Source organism: Polyodon spathula, chromosome 8 (genome assembly GCF_017654505.1).
Source record: "Polyodon spathula isolate WHYD16114869_AA chromosome 8, ASM1765450v1, whole genome shotgun sequence".
NCBI lineage: Eukaryota > Metazoa > Chordata > Actinopteri > Acipenseriformes > Polyodontidae > Polyodon > Polyodon spathula.
The window spans coordinates 658190-673900 of record NC_054541.1 but is presented as its reverse complement, the minus strand read 5'-3'; the positions used below and the strand labels follow the sequence as shown (position 1 = coordinate 673900).

Genomic DNA, 15711 nt, shown 5'->3' with positions numbered 1-15711 from the left:
TTCAATCCATTACAATACTTGTGGTCTTACTGGACTTTACTCATGTGTGCAAATGTTTTTACTGTAAGTTAACTGCTCTCGGTCGAACTCGCTGGTAAATGTAATTATTTACTGGATTGTTTGTTTTCTTCAGTTTGTATTTGATCTTACTCTCTACTGATTTTATCGTACTTTATAACTGCTCTTATCTGTAATGTGATATTCTGTAATGTGATCATTTGTAATGTGATACCTGTACTGTAATACTCTGTAACATTTTTAAGTCGCCCTGCTAAGAATAAATAATAATTCATGCCATGTAAACACAGAAAATGATCGTTTTCAGAAGAACAATGTTCTGATTCTGTTTTCCTAATAGTCCCTTCATTAGTTTTCTGAAGAGTTGATCTGATGTTACCGTACTGAATGTGTGTGTCGGTGTATGATTGTTTAATTACCCAGTCAGGTTTAACACGTTAATTGATTCCGGTGAGTATAAAGGTGCTGGTTAGGGGCTTATCGGCACGCAGCTGCAGTGTTTGATTCTGTGCTGAAGAGTTTGCAATGGGGATGCGCAGTGTTCAGACAGCGCTTTCGCTCGCTTTGATTTTGCTTGTGCAGCTCCACGGCGCTTTTGGATGGAGCTGGCCGGATCAGCAGGTTTATAACGCAGCGCCGTACCTGCAGCCTCCTGGAGCGCAGTCGTTTCTGCGCCGAGAGCGGTATTTCAGGCGAAGCCCACCCCTCGTTCCGTGGAGAGAGCTGACCCGTCGCTGTCGAATTCGGTCACTCTGGACTGCAGGAAAGACTCCATGGTCGTGACGGTGAACCGGGACTTGTTCGGGATCGGCTACCTGGTGAACAGCGCCGACTTGAGCGTGGGGTCCGCGGGCTGCTCGGCCACCTCCTCTGACAGCGTCGTCAGCACGGTTTTGTTAGCATCCAGCTCCAGGATGGCGGCAGTACTTTCCAGGTAACCCTGCGTGTCGATCGCATTTGTTAGTGCGGTAGCCAGTAGAGTAAACTCTTTTTGAGTAGTTAGCCCAGCTTTCCTTACTGCTTGCCCTTCAGAGTGAAGTTCTTGCGTGCAGTAGAATTCCAGTGTTTTGATCAGTGATCTTTATAGTGCTGGTATGTGAAACCCGTTAAACTGCTTTGTGCATTAATTGGGTCTCTAGAGCAAATTCTGAATTCTTACATTCTATGTGCGTTTTCTGTTGCCAGTTAAATTAAACAAATGCTAATTTACCTCTTGACATTTCTACAAGATTTTGCATTGAGGTGTATGAAACAGGGAATCACAATGTACTGACCGGCTGGAGCGTGTTGTCCAAGTATCAGTTTCCTTGTGCTGTTCAAGTTACTCAAATGTATTAAATTGTTTGAACAAATGCTCAATTCCTTGTGTACCGTAAGGGGTTAAAGCTCAAGACTGTTTCACTCTTTCATAATCAAGCATTGATGGGTCACTTCCACTTCTCTCCCTAGCTATTCCCAGACTTCCTGAGCTACACAAACCATCTCTATTACAAGCCTGCCAGCATTGGCATCATCACCAGGGTTAATGTGGCTGACATTCTCCTTGAATGCCGATACCCTAGGTACTGCACAGACAAGGACCTCAGGGGCTGGATCTGTAAACTTCATGCTAAATCCCTTTGCTGCTGGTCATTCGCTTGTACCAGGGTTCAAGCCTCTGCTGCTGTAAAAGATTTGACAATTCTATTGAAGGAAGCAAACATGTTTGATTTCATTTAACAAATGCATTTCTCTTCAAGCTGACTGGGTGCCTTCAGTTTCTCTCTCTCTCTTGCTCTCTCTCCTCTCCATTTTCCCACACCCCCCAGCTTGTGATGTCTCAAAGCCAACCTGGGTGCCCTTCACTTCAACAGCCTCTACAGAGCAAATCCTGGACTTCTCCTTGCTGCTCATGAGTGGTATGAAGGAATGGGCTGGGTATGGGGAGTGGGGTTTAATCACAACCTGGCAACTGCCTTTGAACATGAAGACCAGTTTCTCTTTCTCTCTGAGAGCATTTACTTCTGGAAGTGCCACAATGTATTCAAACAGAACAAAATTGCACCTGTAACCTGGAAGCATTAGTATTCACTTGTGTCGGGATATGCCATTAAGAGAATCAAACTAGGCTTGTGTGTGTCTGTATAAGGTTGTGTTCTATCAGCAACATAGTTGCACATTGCTGCTTGTATGATGGTTTAATAAAATAAACTGTCTGTCCTTCCATTAGAGAACTGTATTTATGCCACTACCTTTTATTTTATAACTCCATGGGAACAGATACAAATAGGATTTCCCCATGCTGTGCATAGGCTGCAGTATAATGAAACAATTTACAACAGGGTTGGAACACAGCCCAGGAGTGGAAGGGTCAGCATTGGACATCCTGCCGGTGATTTGCCAGTTTATCATGGAGCAGGGGTGGCCTAAGCTGGGTCTTCCACTGCTGGTGTTTCTGTTCTAAACTGTAATTAAACCTTCATCCAGGCCCTGAAGTAGTTTGTTTAACCCTGGAGTGGAAGGGCCCTCCAGGACTCATTGCACACACCTGGCATGGAGGGTTCCTGCAGCTGTTTGTTGCCAGTGCACAATTCCTCTGCCAGATAACTGGAGTGGTCCTGTAGTAAGGATTTGCTAGTGCGTTCTTTCCTGTAGTAGAGGTTCTTGTATCGTGTGTTTAGTGCTGGTCTCTGTATAATGTGTCTAAATGCTTCCTGTTCCAGATAACTGGAGTGGTCCCAGAGTCTCCAATGTCATCACCTTGGTGACGTCCTTCACGTCGAGGCTTCTGTTGCCGTCGACAACCACGTGCCACTGCGGCTCTACGTTGACAGCTGCATCGCGACCCTGAGCGGCAACAAGGACTTGGAGCCCAGCTATGCCGTTGTGGACAAACTTGGGTGAGAACTGGAGTTGCTTTACACACTGGCTTGTGCTGCACTTTACTTCATTAACCCTGTTTTGAATGCTGTGTGTTGGAGATATAACCGTTACTCCTGCCTGTCTCCCAGCTGCCTGATGGATAGCAAGGCTCCAGACTCCTCCTCTTCCTTCACCAGACTTGCTCTGAACAAGCTGCGCTTTGACATCACTGCTTTCAGGTTCCAGGGGGATTCCAGGAGTTTGGTAAGGCTTATCTAGACCTGGGTCCTTTTAACATGTCAAAGTATACTGTGACTAGTTTTGCTTTCTGGTGCATTGATGTGTTATATGGTGTTTGACTGACTACATTCCCATTGAGTCTTTCCCTCCCCCCCCCCCTTTTTTTTTTTTTTTTTTTTTTTACAGATCTGTGACTTGCACACTGAGGGCAGTCAACGCTGAGAAACCAGCTGATGCCTCCAACAAGGCCTGCTCCTACCAGAATAAACAAGAAAGTTGTGCAAGACTGATCAGATCCTTTTTGCTGAACAGACTAGCCTTTAAATCCAGACCCTGCCCCCTTATTCCACCATGTTGTTTGAGATGGTCTCTAGGAGACCGGTCTACCTCTGCAAGCTCAATTCAGTTGAGCACCTGTGGGATGAACTTTGTCATTGCAATCATGGCAGCCTACCTCTGTATGCCAGTTGCAGCTCTCCCTGAATACGAGCTGTGCAACACTCCATCTGACACTCGGAGGTGGTGGCCCTGTTAGTTGCAAGTCCTCTCTTCACACTATTTTAGTTTTTTTTTTAATATATTTAGATGCTAGGTTGCCCTGTTGCTTGCCCATGCCCTGTGTTCTAATCCTGTGTGGAAATTTTATCCATACTTTTCATATCAAGTTTTGGTTATTTGATATCCTATTGCAGAAATGTTGAAATGTACTAATCCGTTAGTGTTGACAGTGATTGCTCTGTAGCTTTGCATAGTCTTTGTATCCTAGCTGGCTCTCTGTGATCCTGCTCCCCCATCATGCTGTGCCTCTTTCTCCAGATGGATCTCTGAGGATGGCTCCTCTGTAGTGTGTGGGTGCTGTGATGCTGGCTCCTGCTCTGGGACACCCCGGTTCCTCCCTCCTTCCAGGCAGGTGGGGAGCTGTGGGATTCCTGCCTGGATCAACCAACCTGACTGGAGAGGAAAATGGCTGCACAAGAGAGCAGCTCATCTTGATCCAGGTACTGTCTGAACACCCAGCCTGGGAGAGGCCCCTTCATAGGGCTGGAACTCTAACCAAGCTGATAAATTAGTTTAGTCTTAACCCTTTGCTGCCCAGTGTCCCATATGCTTGAAATTTAGGAAATCTGAATGGGAAGAGTCGGGGCAGTAAAGGGTTAAAGATGTTCAAACCAGTGCTTCAAATTAATCTGAATGACTGATTTTGCAGTAGGTCAGCTGGTCTGATTTGCAGCTAGACCATTGGTGTTAGTTAAAATACATGAAGGGGATCAGGTACCAGGGAGTTGCATTGTGGAGTAGCTCAATCGCCAGTGTGTTGCTTGGTTTCAGCAATGCCAGTAACCTTGCCCTCCTGTGTCTTCCTCTCTGTGTAGCTGGCCAGGACCCCCGAGTGCATGTAAAAGAGATCACCATCGGCCCCCTGACCGTGGTGCATGTGGCCTGAGACCATGCTGTCGTGCTCAGCAAGGAGTCCCTGTACCACCCCCTGCAGCTTGTGGAAGTGCAGAGTGAGTGCAGCTCTCCATGATCCTGAGCTGGGCTAGCCTGCTTTTAACTTTCTGTTAATCCTAAAAGTTATTTGTTAAACAATTCAGTCCTGTATTTCAAATGAGAGGCTATTGGGCCTGTGATCTAATGTTCCATTACATGTGTATATAGTGTTGGACTCTGTGCTGTTATCAGTACTGGGGAAAGCTATGGGAGCCTTGAATGACTAGGCTACAACAGATTTCCTCACTGGACCGGTATGTACTCCAGTCCCTTGGGTTTCTTTACTTGGAGATCTAATTTAAGTGATGCTCTCTGGAGTCTTCAGTGGGTGTAGCTTCCCTCCTGCACTGTCCTGTTAACCCCTCTGTCTCTCCTGCCTCAGACTCAGGCTCTGTCCCTGTACTGGCAGTCTCCGCTGTGGCTCTGGCTCTCTCCTGCGCTGTCCTGTTGGCTGTGTTCCTGAAGAGGCGCTCCCAGTCTACTGACAAACTGCTCGCTGTGTCTTCCTGATGTGTTTGAATAATAAAAGCCTTGTCAAAGCTAATGTATTTGCTCAGTGGTGGTGTTCAATGTGTTTTATAGGAGATGTGCAATACAGATGCTTGAAGATCCAAGTGTTCACCCAAACTGCACAAGGTGGCATCTCTTGTAGAAGACCTGCAATGCATTCCATATTGCCCAACATATGGGAGTGATCTCAAAGGTGAGATGTGGCTTAATGTGAAACAGTTACCTCCCTTGTAGGCAAACTCACACCAGTTTGTTTCTTCAAACTAGTAGGAAGGTGTAACTGAATATTAAGCTGGCATTTTAAATTGATCACTGACTAAAGTGCTGTTATTTAAATACACTTGACTTATTTGACCACAAAACATTGCTTCAATCTGTATCTCCTGTCGAAATGAGTCTTTATTACTTGATGCTGAAGAGAAAGCTAATTACTTGGGAGTTACATTGTAAAGGGTGCTGAAGAGTAATATGATTACAGGTTGTGTTTCTTCAACTGCTTGCACGGCACTACATGCTGAAACCAAGAGGTTGCCTTGGTGTCATCCGCTGTCCAGAACTGATTGTGTATTAAAAGCAGCCCTACTTGCACAAAGGCACATGTGGCCAAGGAAAATAAATCCAGTGCTGCAGTAGACAATCAAGTGTTTCAGCAATTTTTTTTTTTTTTCCCCCATAAGAAATTGAGGGTTTATCAAGAGTAGGTTTAGGTGCAGCTTAAGGTGTTTGCTTCTCTCTTTGGAACAATGCTTTCTTATTTTTTTTTTTTTTCTCAGTACATTGGTTTTCTTTTGATTTAATTACCATCAATAAAATAGTTTTCTGTGATTTATAAATGTTTTTGGCACTTCCCTTTTCGAAGTAGTCCAATTCTGTGGGGAAACTATGGCCATGGCAACAGTTCTTACTGCCTGAGACTTTTCCACTTCCTTTCCCTAGCTTGAGAAAATACTTTACTAGTTTAAGTCCTGACAGGTTTTAAAGCAGCATGTTGTTCCTCAGTAGACGGTCTCTTTTAGTCTGAAGCCCTTGTGTATTTCAGGGTGAGCTGCTTTTGAAAGTCTTGATTTCATACACTGCTCATCCATCATCACTCTGATGTGAACATGCTTGACTCGGTCCAAACACAGCACCGGAGAGTTTCTGAATCCTGACCTGCACAGCCTGTCCATCTCACAGCTTCTCAGTGTCTCCTACTGGAGGGTTTAGTTTTTATTAAGCACTTGTCAGAAGCAGGACTGGAGTTGGGAACCCTTGGTTTAGTGCAGGAGTCTCCAGCCCTGGTCTTGGAGAGCCCCTATTCAGCAGGTTTTCTAGGTGTCTTTACATCATCAGTGGCTAAAGATCTGGAACACCTGTTATTCTTGACTAAGGCAGGCAGTAACTGGTAAAATTAACTGAGATTGATTGAAACAGAAACCAGCAGCCACAGTAGCTCTCCAGGACCAGGGTAGGAGACCCCTGCTCTAGTGTCTTCAACATGTTTCGTGTTTGAATGCCTGTGTCGTATGCTCTGTGTGCAGCCAAACCTACCTGTCTCTTTAACACCTAGTGGTTCGTTGGAGCAACAGCAGTTTAATACTCTGTGTGACATCACACCGTGATTCCTGCTGGGGAAGAGGAGTTATTGATCTCTGGTTAATGATTATTAGTTTTAAATAAGTCATCAATATTCATTGTGTGTGTGTGTGTGTATATATATATATATATATATATATATATATATATATATATAATTTTAGCTCAAAGAGCCAGCTGCCAAATGTTTTGATATGTTGTACATATCTTTCTCAAAAACATGCTTCCTTGAATCAAAACATTGGAGGTATTTATAGGTGTTTGACGGCATGACAACTACTTGTTGTTGTTTATATTCAAATCAATGATTTATTCTTACATGATATAATGGTGTTCTATATGTGACATCACTTTTACTTAAATCTTTAAATCTATATTAATTCTAATTAACATTATTTTATATAAACTTATATTTACATTATCATGCAATGCTGGCTCTGAGGATCAGCCTTGATATGGTCTCCCCAGCGCATCAGCATGCACAACTTTTAAATTAATTTTGTTTATTTAATTATTTTTAACTTTTATATATTTATTGGAATTAATTAGTTCATTCTTTTCTGTTGAGTCCCGCTGGCGTAATTGTGTTCAGTCTATTTATCCATTTACTTCCTTTTATTCTTCTATATGTCCCATTATCTAATTTTAGCTGCTCTAATACTACAAACTTTACATCATTTGTCATGTCCTTGACTGCTGAAGTGCTGTTCTATTGGGTCATTCATTTTTTTATTTCTAATTAATGAAAGGTGGTTCTGAATTCTTTTATATAAAGTTGTTCCAGTCTCTCCAACACATTTCATTTCATCACATTTTTCACAGGCTATCCCATAAACAGCATTGCTATTTTTACAGTAGGTATTAGTTTTTAGTGGATATGTGGTGTTCTTATGTTTAATTATATTTTTACTTTTGTCCATGTATTTACAAACTTTACATGTACTAGTGCAAGTATTTGTAGAACCCATTTTGTCAATTATTCTTTTATGTTTACTGTGAACTAGAATATCACCTAAATTAGCTTCTCTTTTGAATGCTACAACTGGGGCCTTAAGAAACACTTTTTTCAATTTTTCTGAATTATGTAGAATACACAAGTGTTTCCAAACTATCTTAGAAATATTGGGCAAAAGTTTAGAGTACACACATCGTGCTATTGAAGTGACTGGCATTAATGAGGTGCATATTGGAACTTTGAAGTTCTACTAAACATTTTAAAACAGGTTAGATAAGTTCTGCTAATCAACTGTGCATTTATAATATACACACACACACACACACATACAGTGCTATAAAAGTCTGATTTTAGTCTATCTGATTTTCTGCATTTTTGCACATTTTTCACTTTGAATTTGGTCAGATCTTTTTGTGGGTTGTAGTAGTATATATAGGGAGTCTGAGAGAAAAAAAATGACACCAAAGTTTGGTGCTTCTTTCATTTGTTTGGTGTGCAAGGTAATCAAACATGCAATCTTTAGGTGTGAAAAAGTTATTGCCCCCCCTAGTTAACTCAACCCAATTAAAGGGATAATTAGGGTCAGGTATTTGAATACTTTGGTTAACAATCAGGCCTGATTTGGGCCAGCCCTGCCCATTATAAATCTGACTAACTTTGTCCCTTACCATCAGAGTGAAGTTGTCAGCACACAGGTTCTAGAGGCACGTCATGCCACGATCAAAAGAAATTCCTGAAGACCTCTGGTTGATTCCTATCAGTCTGGAAAGGGTTACAAAGCCATTTCTAAGGCTCTTGGGCTCCACCAAAACGCAGTCTGAGCATATTGTCCAAATTGAGAAAGTTTGGGGCAGTAGTGAATCTTCCCAGCAGTGGCTTTTCTGCCAAAATCTCACCAAGAGCAAGGTGTAAAATCATCCAGGAAGTCACAAAGAACCCTCGAACAACATCCAGGGATCTGCAGGCCTCTCTCACCTCAGCTAAGGTCAGTGTTCATGACCACTATCAGAAAGACACTGGGCAAAAATGTGATTCATGGCAGAGTAGCAAGATGGAAACCACTGCTCATTAAGAACATGAGTGGTCATCTCAATTTTGCCAAAAAGCACCTGGATGATCCTCAAGAGTTCTGGAACAATGTTCTATGGACAGACGAGTCAAAAGTGGAACCTTTTGGCCAACATGGGCCCTGCTATGTCTGGCGAAAAACCAAACACTGCATTTCACAGTAAGAACCTCATACCAACGCTCAAGCATGGTGGTGGTAGCATCATGCTGCATCATTGAAGGAACCATGAATTCTGCTCTGTACCAGAGAATTCTACAGGAGAATGTCAGGCCATCCGTCCGTGAACTGACGCTGAAGTGCAGCTGGGTCATGCAGCAAGAAACACACAAGCAAGTCTACATCAGAATGGCTGAAGAACAAGAAATTTAAAGTTTTGGAAAGGTCTAGTCACAGTCCAGACATAAACCCCATTGAGATGTTATCGCAGGACCTGTAACAAGCAGTGTATGCTCGAAAACCCACAAATGTCATGGAGTTGAAGCAGTTCTGCATGAAGGAGTGGGCCAAAATTCCTCCACTGCGCTGTGAGAGACTGAAAAATAACTACAGGAAGTGTTTGGTTGCAGTTATTGCTGCTAAAGGTGGTGTAATCAGTTATTGAGTCTAAGGGGGCGATTACTTTTTCACACGGGGGCATTGGGTGTTGCATACTTATTTCATTTATTTATTAAAGAAAATTATCACAATTTTGTGTTATTTGTTCACTCAGAATCCCTTTTTTCTCTAATATTAGATTTTGTTTGAAGATCTGATAACATTCAGTGTCATAAATATGCAAAAATGAAGAAAATCAGATGGGGCAAATACTTTTTCATGGACTGTCCATTTAATTTGATCAATTTGAATTCAGATGACTGATGCAGCTGAGATGTATGTTATGCTGAACTCATGCCTCTATTCCTATTTTGTTTTTGTTCCCCTATAACTGACCCTTTTCTAAAGCTCAAAAGGAAGGATTGGCATTCACTTTTAGTCACTGTATGAGAGCTTTTGAAATGTAAGCTCACTTTGGGAAGTTGAATACACGTTTGAGAGTTTTTGTCAGAAACATCGTTTTCTTTATGTGTGGTAGTGATTTGCAGCTCGCTAACGTTACAGAATTTGTGCTGCTATGCCAGTTGGTGGTAAATCGGATGTCCCACTGTCAAAATGTTCACAGTCTGAGAATATGGTCCTATTTCTGACAGTATATACCAGGGCTTCTCAAACTCTGTCCTGGGGACCCCCTGTGGCTGCTGGTTTTCATTCCAGCCGAGCTCTCAATTACTTAGCTAGACCCTTAATTAACTGATAGTTTGCTTAATTAGACCTTTTTTACTTGTTTTCAGCTCTTGAACAGCTCAAAATATGTCATAATTTATTCGAAACAGTAAATGATAAACGCGTTTTTTTTTTTAAATGCGAAATTTTATGTTAATAAGAAACACTTTTCCAATAAAATCACATACAGATTGAACACAATTTACTGACATCCCCGCAAAACACACACATCAGCAAAAACCGCGGACACACGAGCAAAAGACACGGAATCCGTGACCCCCGTGACTGAGCCATGATGCAGCGCTTCTGCGGGGGCTGAAGACAGTGTTTCAAACTTTCAGCGCGCTGCCTGCTGAACGCAAATTATTCCTGTTCCCGGTCTGGACCCTGCGAGACTCAAACTATCCATTCTCGGAGGCATTGACATCTATTTATATAAAGAATGTTCTGACGCCTGCCACACAAAAGTAAATATTAATTAAGTGGTCCATTTAAGCGCACCGCTTTTAGCCTGGCCAGGCATTCAAATGTATTTAATAAGCATAAAAAATAATGAAAATTTAAGTCAAAAAGTTCTGTTTATTGTCTCCCTTTTACGTGCTGGTTTGGGGAAACGTTGCCCCTTTAAATGAGTTTGGAGATCCTTGACCTTTTTAAACCCTGCACTGATGCATTATGGGATGGCATCTTTTCCTGCGAGGAGGTTTCACTCTGTTGCTAATGGCTATAAGTTTGCCGCGGGATATTTAAAAGTGTTCAGGTTGGCTTTACCGAGTTTTGTTTATTGTAAAACTACATAGAGTTAGAAAGCGTAATGTTTTTTACTAGCTTTTGTTTTTGTGTCCAGGTTTAAGACAGTTCTCCAGTACAGAGTAGCTTTGCTGACGCTTCTCCCCCCTTGCTGTTTAGCTCTTGAATATTTCCTGCTGGTGTTTTGTTGGTTTTCTCAGCTGCGCGATCCCTGGTTTTCCTTTCTCTCGTGTTCTACTGGATCACCTACAGACCAGCACGCAAGCCGGGGAGATCAAGCGGATTGATTATGAGTAGTTTTTCGAGATTTACAATTATACTGTATTTACAGTATAATCGTAAATCTTGAAAAACTACTCACTTCTAAATCTTTTGTAGTCATCTTTGTATTACTTTAGTATAAATACATGTTAATTTGAATTCATATTTTGTTTTTTTCTGACTTTATGTGAACGAAAAGACACACATTTCCCCATTTTCCCATTGGAAATAGTGATATTTTGAAATATCACTGTCCTGGTCACAAAAGCAAAGTTTGTGGGGAATAATAGCCATGTTCTATACTTTTGAGGCATAAGCAATTAGGAAATAACACTTACTACCCAGGAACAAAAATTGTGTTACATAGTGTATTCAACTACAGACATGGGAGGAATATTGCGAAGTGCTGTCTCATTTTTTTGAAGCAAATGAGATTGACGACGGCAATAAAAAGAGGGCGATTCTCTTAAGTTCGGTAGGAAGCCAAACATATAGTCTGATGAGAAATTTCTTAAGCCCAGATAAGCCAGGGGACAAATCGTTTGACGATTTAGTTGAACTGTTGAAAACGCACTACAACCCAAAGCCCAGCGAAATAGTTCAACACTTTAAATTTAACTCGAGAAACAAACAGGCAAATGAGAGCATGGCTGAATATGTGGCAGTGCTAAGAGAACTGGCTCAACATTGCAACTATGGAGACAGGCTAAAGGAAATGTTACGGGACAGGCTAGTCTGTGGTGTAGACGATGATCGTATTCAGTGCAGGCTGTTAGCAGAAACCGAGTTAACATTTGAAAAAGCACTGAAACTTGCTCAGGCATTGGAGACAGCGAACAAAGACATTCAGGATTTACAATGGCAAAGCAATGGTGCTAATTGGAAACATGCTAGCCAGGCTACAGTGCAAAAGCTAAAAACATGGAGGGAACCACGAACTAGTGGAACTATGAGGGCATGTTATAGATGCGGTGGTGAGCACATGGTGAATGACTGTCGTTTTCTTAAGGAAATGTGTCACAGATGCTTAAAAAAAGGGCACATCAGGAAAGCGTGCAGGGCGAACTCACCTGTGGAGAAAACCAAACCTAGAGGGGGAGGAAAACAAAAACAGGGAAAAGTGGAAAAAAAACATGGGGCTCATCACATTAGTGAAAATCCTGAAACAGATGCAAGTGACGGTGAAGACGTGTTCATTATGAATAACATAACAGAGACAAGCATTCCCAAGGTAGCGCCTATCAAATTACAGTTAAAAGTGAACAAGTCGGACGTGCAATTTGAGGTTGACACAGGGTCAAGTGTTACAATTATGAATGAAACAGAGTACTCCAAACTAAGGAATGGGGCAAAAGTACCTGAGCTAAAGACATGTTCCCTGCATCTCAGAACCTATACAGGTGAAAGAGTGAAAACATTGGGTACTGCAAACTTAACTGTACAGTACAGAGAGACTGTTAAACAGCTGCCAGTAGTAGTAGTGTCTGGCAAAGGACCAAACCTACTGGGCCGCGGTTGGATTAAGGAGTTGGAATTAAACTGGGGCACTGTAAACCAGATAGGTAGAGACAAAACAACACTCCAGGATGTGTTGAAGAAACATGAGAATGTATTCAAAGAAGAATTGGGGACATTGCGAGGCCCACCGGCTAAAATATATGTCGACAAAGAGGCAACACCAAGGTTCTTTAAGCCAAGACCTGTGCCTTATGCTATGAAACCGAAGGTGGAGGCTTAGCTGGACCGCCTCTTGAGAGACAAAATAACTGAACCAGTGAAATTCTCTGAGTGGGCAGCTCCCATAGTCCCAGTGCTAAAGCCTGATAACTCTGTGAGGATTTGCGGAGATTACAAACTTACTGTAAATCGGGTGTCCAAACTGGAACAGTATCCCATTCCCAGAATTGAAGATCTTTTTGCAAAGCTCTCAGTAGGGGCAAAATTCAGCAAATTGGACACGAGTCATGCCTGCCAACAGGTAATATTGGATGAAGAATCAAAAAAGTACGTAACTATAAACACACACAAAGGGTTATTTACTGTAAACCGTCTTCCATACGGGGTTTCATCCAGTCCAGCTATCTTTCAGAGAATTATGGAGGGTTTGCTGCAGGGAATTCCCCATGTAGCCATTTACCTGGACGACATCATGGTGACGGGCAAGAATGATCAGGAGCACCTGCAGATGCTAAGCGAGGTACTTCAGAGAGTGGAGGAGGCAGGCCTACGGCTAAAGAGAAGGAAGTGTACCTTTCTGGGAAGTGAGGCTGAGTTTCTGGGTCACAAAGTGGATGCTACAGGACTACACCCACTTAAGAACAAGGTACAAGCTATCCAAAATGCACCTGCACCTACCAACATAACAGAGCTTAAGGCTTGCTTAGGACTGTTGAACTATTATAACAGGTTTTTACCTAACCTGTCAACACTGTTGGCTCCACTGCACAAATTGTTGAGAAAAGACACAAAATGGCAATGGAAAAAAGAGCAGGAGGCTGCTTTTGAGAAATCTAAAAAGCTCATGCAATCCACAGATATACTTGTGCATTACGACAGTGAGAAAGAGCTGATTCTGTCCTGTGACGCCTCCCCCTACGGGATAGGCACAGTACTTTCACACCTCATGCCGGATGGGTGGGAGAGACCCATAGGTTTTATGTCAAGAACACTCGCATCAGCTGAACGAAACTACTCTCAGCTTGATAAAGAGGGACTGGCTGTGATTTTCGGGGTGCAACGGTTTCACAAGTATCTCTATGGTAGAAAGTTCACCATATGCACAGATCATAAACCGCTTCTTTCACTCTTCAACGAAACGAAGGCTGTTCCACAGATGGTGTCACCAAGGATCCAGAGGTGGACTGTGACACTGCGGGCGTATGAGTACGTGATAGTCTACAAGGCGGGTAAGGACCACGGCAACGCAGACGCCTTGAGTCGTGTGCCACTGCCGGACACTTCCCAATCCACAGGTCTGGAAGACAGGGTGCTGATGATGGAAGACATAGCGATGGTGACCGCAGAGGAGGTAAGAGTGTGGACAGGTAAAGATTCCATACTGTCTAGAGTGAGAGAGTACGTTTTAAGGGGGTGGCCACAGCAGGGGGAAGGAACAGATTTTACACCTTATTCTGCTAGGAAGACAGAATTGAGTGTGCAAGACGGTTGTGTCTTGTGGGGGGCACGTGTTATCATCCCACAGCGAGGACGACAGGCTGTGTTGGAGCAGCTGCGTCAGTGCCATCCAGGGGTTTCGCGCATGAAGGCTCTGGCCAGAAGTTATTTCTGGTGGCCCAAACTAGATGAGGAGATAGAGACATGGGTAAAGGCATGTAGCAAGTGTCAGGAACACCGGAAAGCACCAGCCACAGCCCCGCTACATCCCTGGGAGTGGCCAGACAGACCCTGGAAGCGATTACACCTAGATTATGCAGGACCATTTATGGGGCAGATGTTTTTGATACTCATAGATACTCATTCCAAATGGATGGATGTTTACCCGGTAACTTCAGCAACATCAGCTGTTACAATTGACTGTTTGCGAAAAAGTTTTAGCAATCAGGGATTACCAGAAATGGTAGTTTCTGATAACGGCACCTGTTTTGTCAGCTCAGAGTTCAAGGAATTCATGAACAAAAATGGCATTGTCCATGTTACATCAGCCCCGTTTCATGCGTCTTCCAACGGTCTCGCAGAACGAGCCGTTCAAATATTCAAGACGATGATGAAGAAAGCGGGAGAAGGAAGTATGACAACTAAAGTGTCAAGGGTACTATTCAGCTATAGGTTAACACCTCAAACTACCACAGGACTCTCCCCAGCAGAGATGTTACTAGGGAGGAAACTTCGGTCTACGCTTGATTTAGTACATTCCGATTTAAAGAGAAAAGTGGAATTTAAGCAGAAAAATCAAAAGGAACACCACGACAAGCACACAAAGGGGAGGAGTTTTGGAGACGGAGACTCTGTGATGACAAGAAACTTCAGTTACGGTCCCAAGTGGATACCAGGAGTCATTGCAACAGTGACTGGTCCTGTATCTTTCAAGGTAATGCTGGGAGATGGCAGGATAGTACTCAGACACATAGATCAGAGCCTGTCTAGACAACAGGACAACACCATTGGGTCAGAGGATATTGTGCAGGACACACCTGCAGAGGTTCTACAACCACCAGCTAGAGTAACCATGCCAGATGAACTTGTTCCAAACAACGTGGACACTGTCTCAGAGCAGCTTGCTTTGAAACCAGAGGAAGAAACTGGGAGTTCCCCAAAGGTGGGCAGGGACAATCAAAGCATGGCACAAGCTGTGCGTCGTTCCCATAGAACTGTCAAAAAGCCTGGTTACCTGAAGGACTTTGACTTGTTTTTTTTTTTTTTAAAGTTTGAAATTAAATGTTTATGTACAGTTAAGGATGGACTATTTTGTGTAGTTGTTGTTACAGTAATAGTTCAGAGACATCTAGTGTATTGGTGTTACATTTTGTTTATAACTGTTTAAACTGTTTCTAAATTTTAGAGAAGCTGAAATCTTAAGGGGGGGGAGACTGTAGTTATGTGAATGTTTATGTATATAATGCAGTTCAAGTTATGCCACTAGAGGTCAGTAGCGCCCTACATACTTACCCTCTACCTAGGATACCGTGGGGTTGAGGAAGTCCTTAGAAAACACTAATGTGTAGGTTTCAACAGAGATTGTTCTAATAAAGACACTGTGATTAAAGTTATACTCTTGCATCTT

The 15711-nt window shown here is 42.7% G+C and overlaps 1 pseudogene; it reads left to right on the top strand.

The window, feature by feature from the left end:
- The first annotated feature begins 522 nt into the window (after positions 1 to 522).
- Positions 523 to 5075, top strand: LOC121320148 (annotated as a pseudogene).
- The last annotated feature ends 10636 nt before the right edge of the window (positions 5076 to 15711 follow it).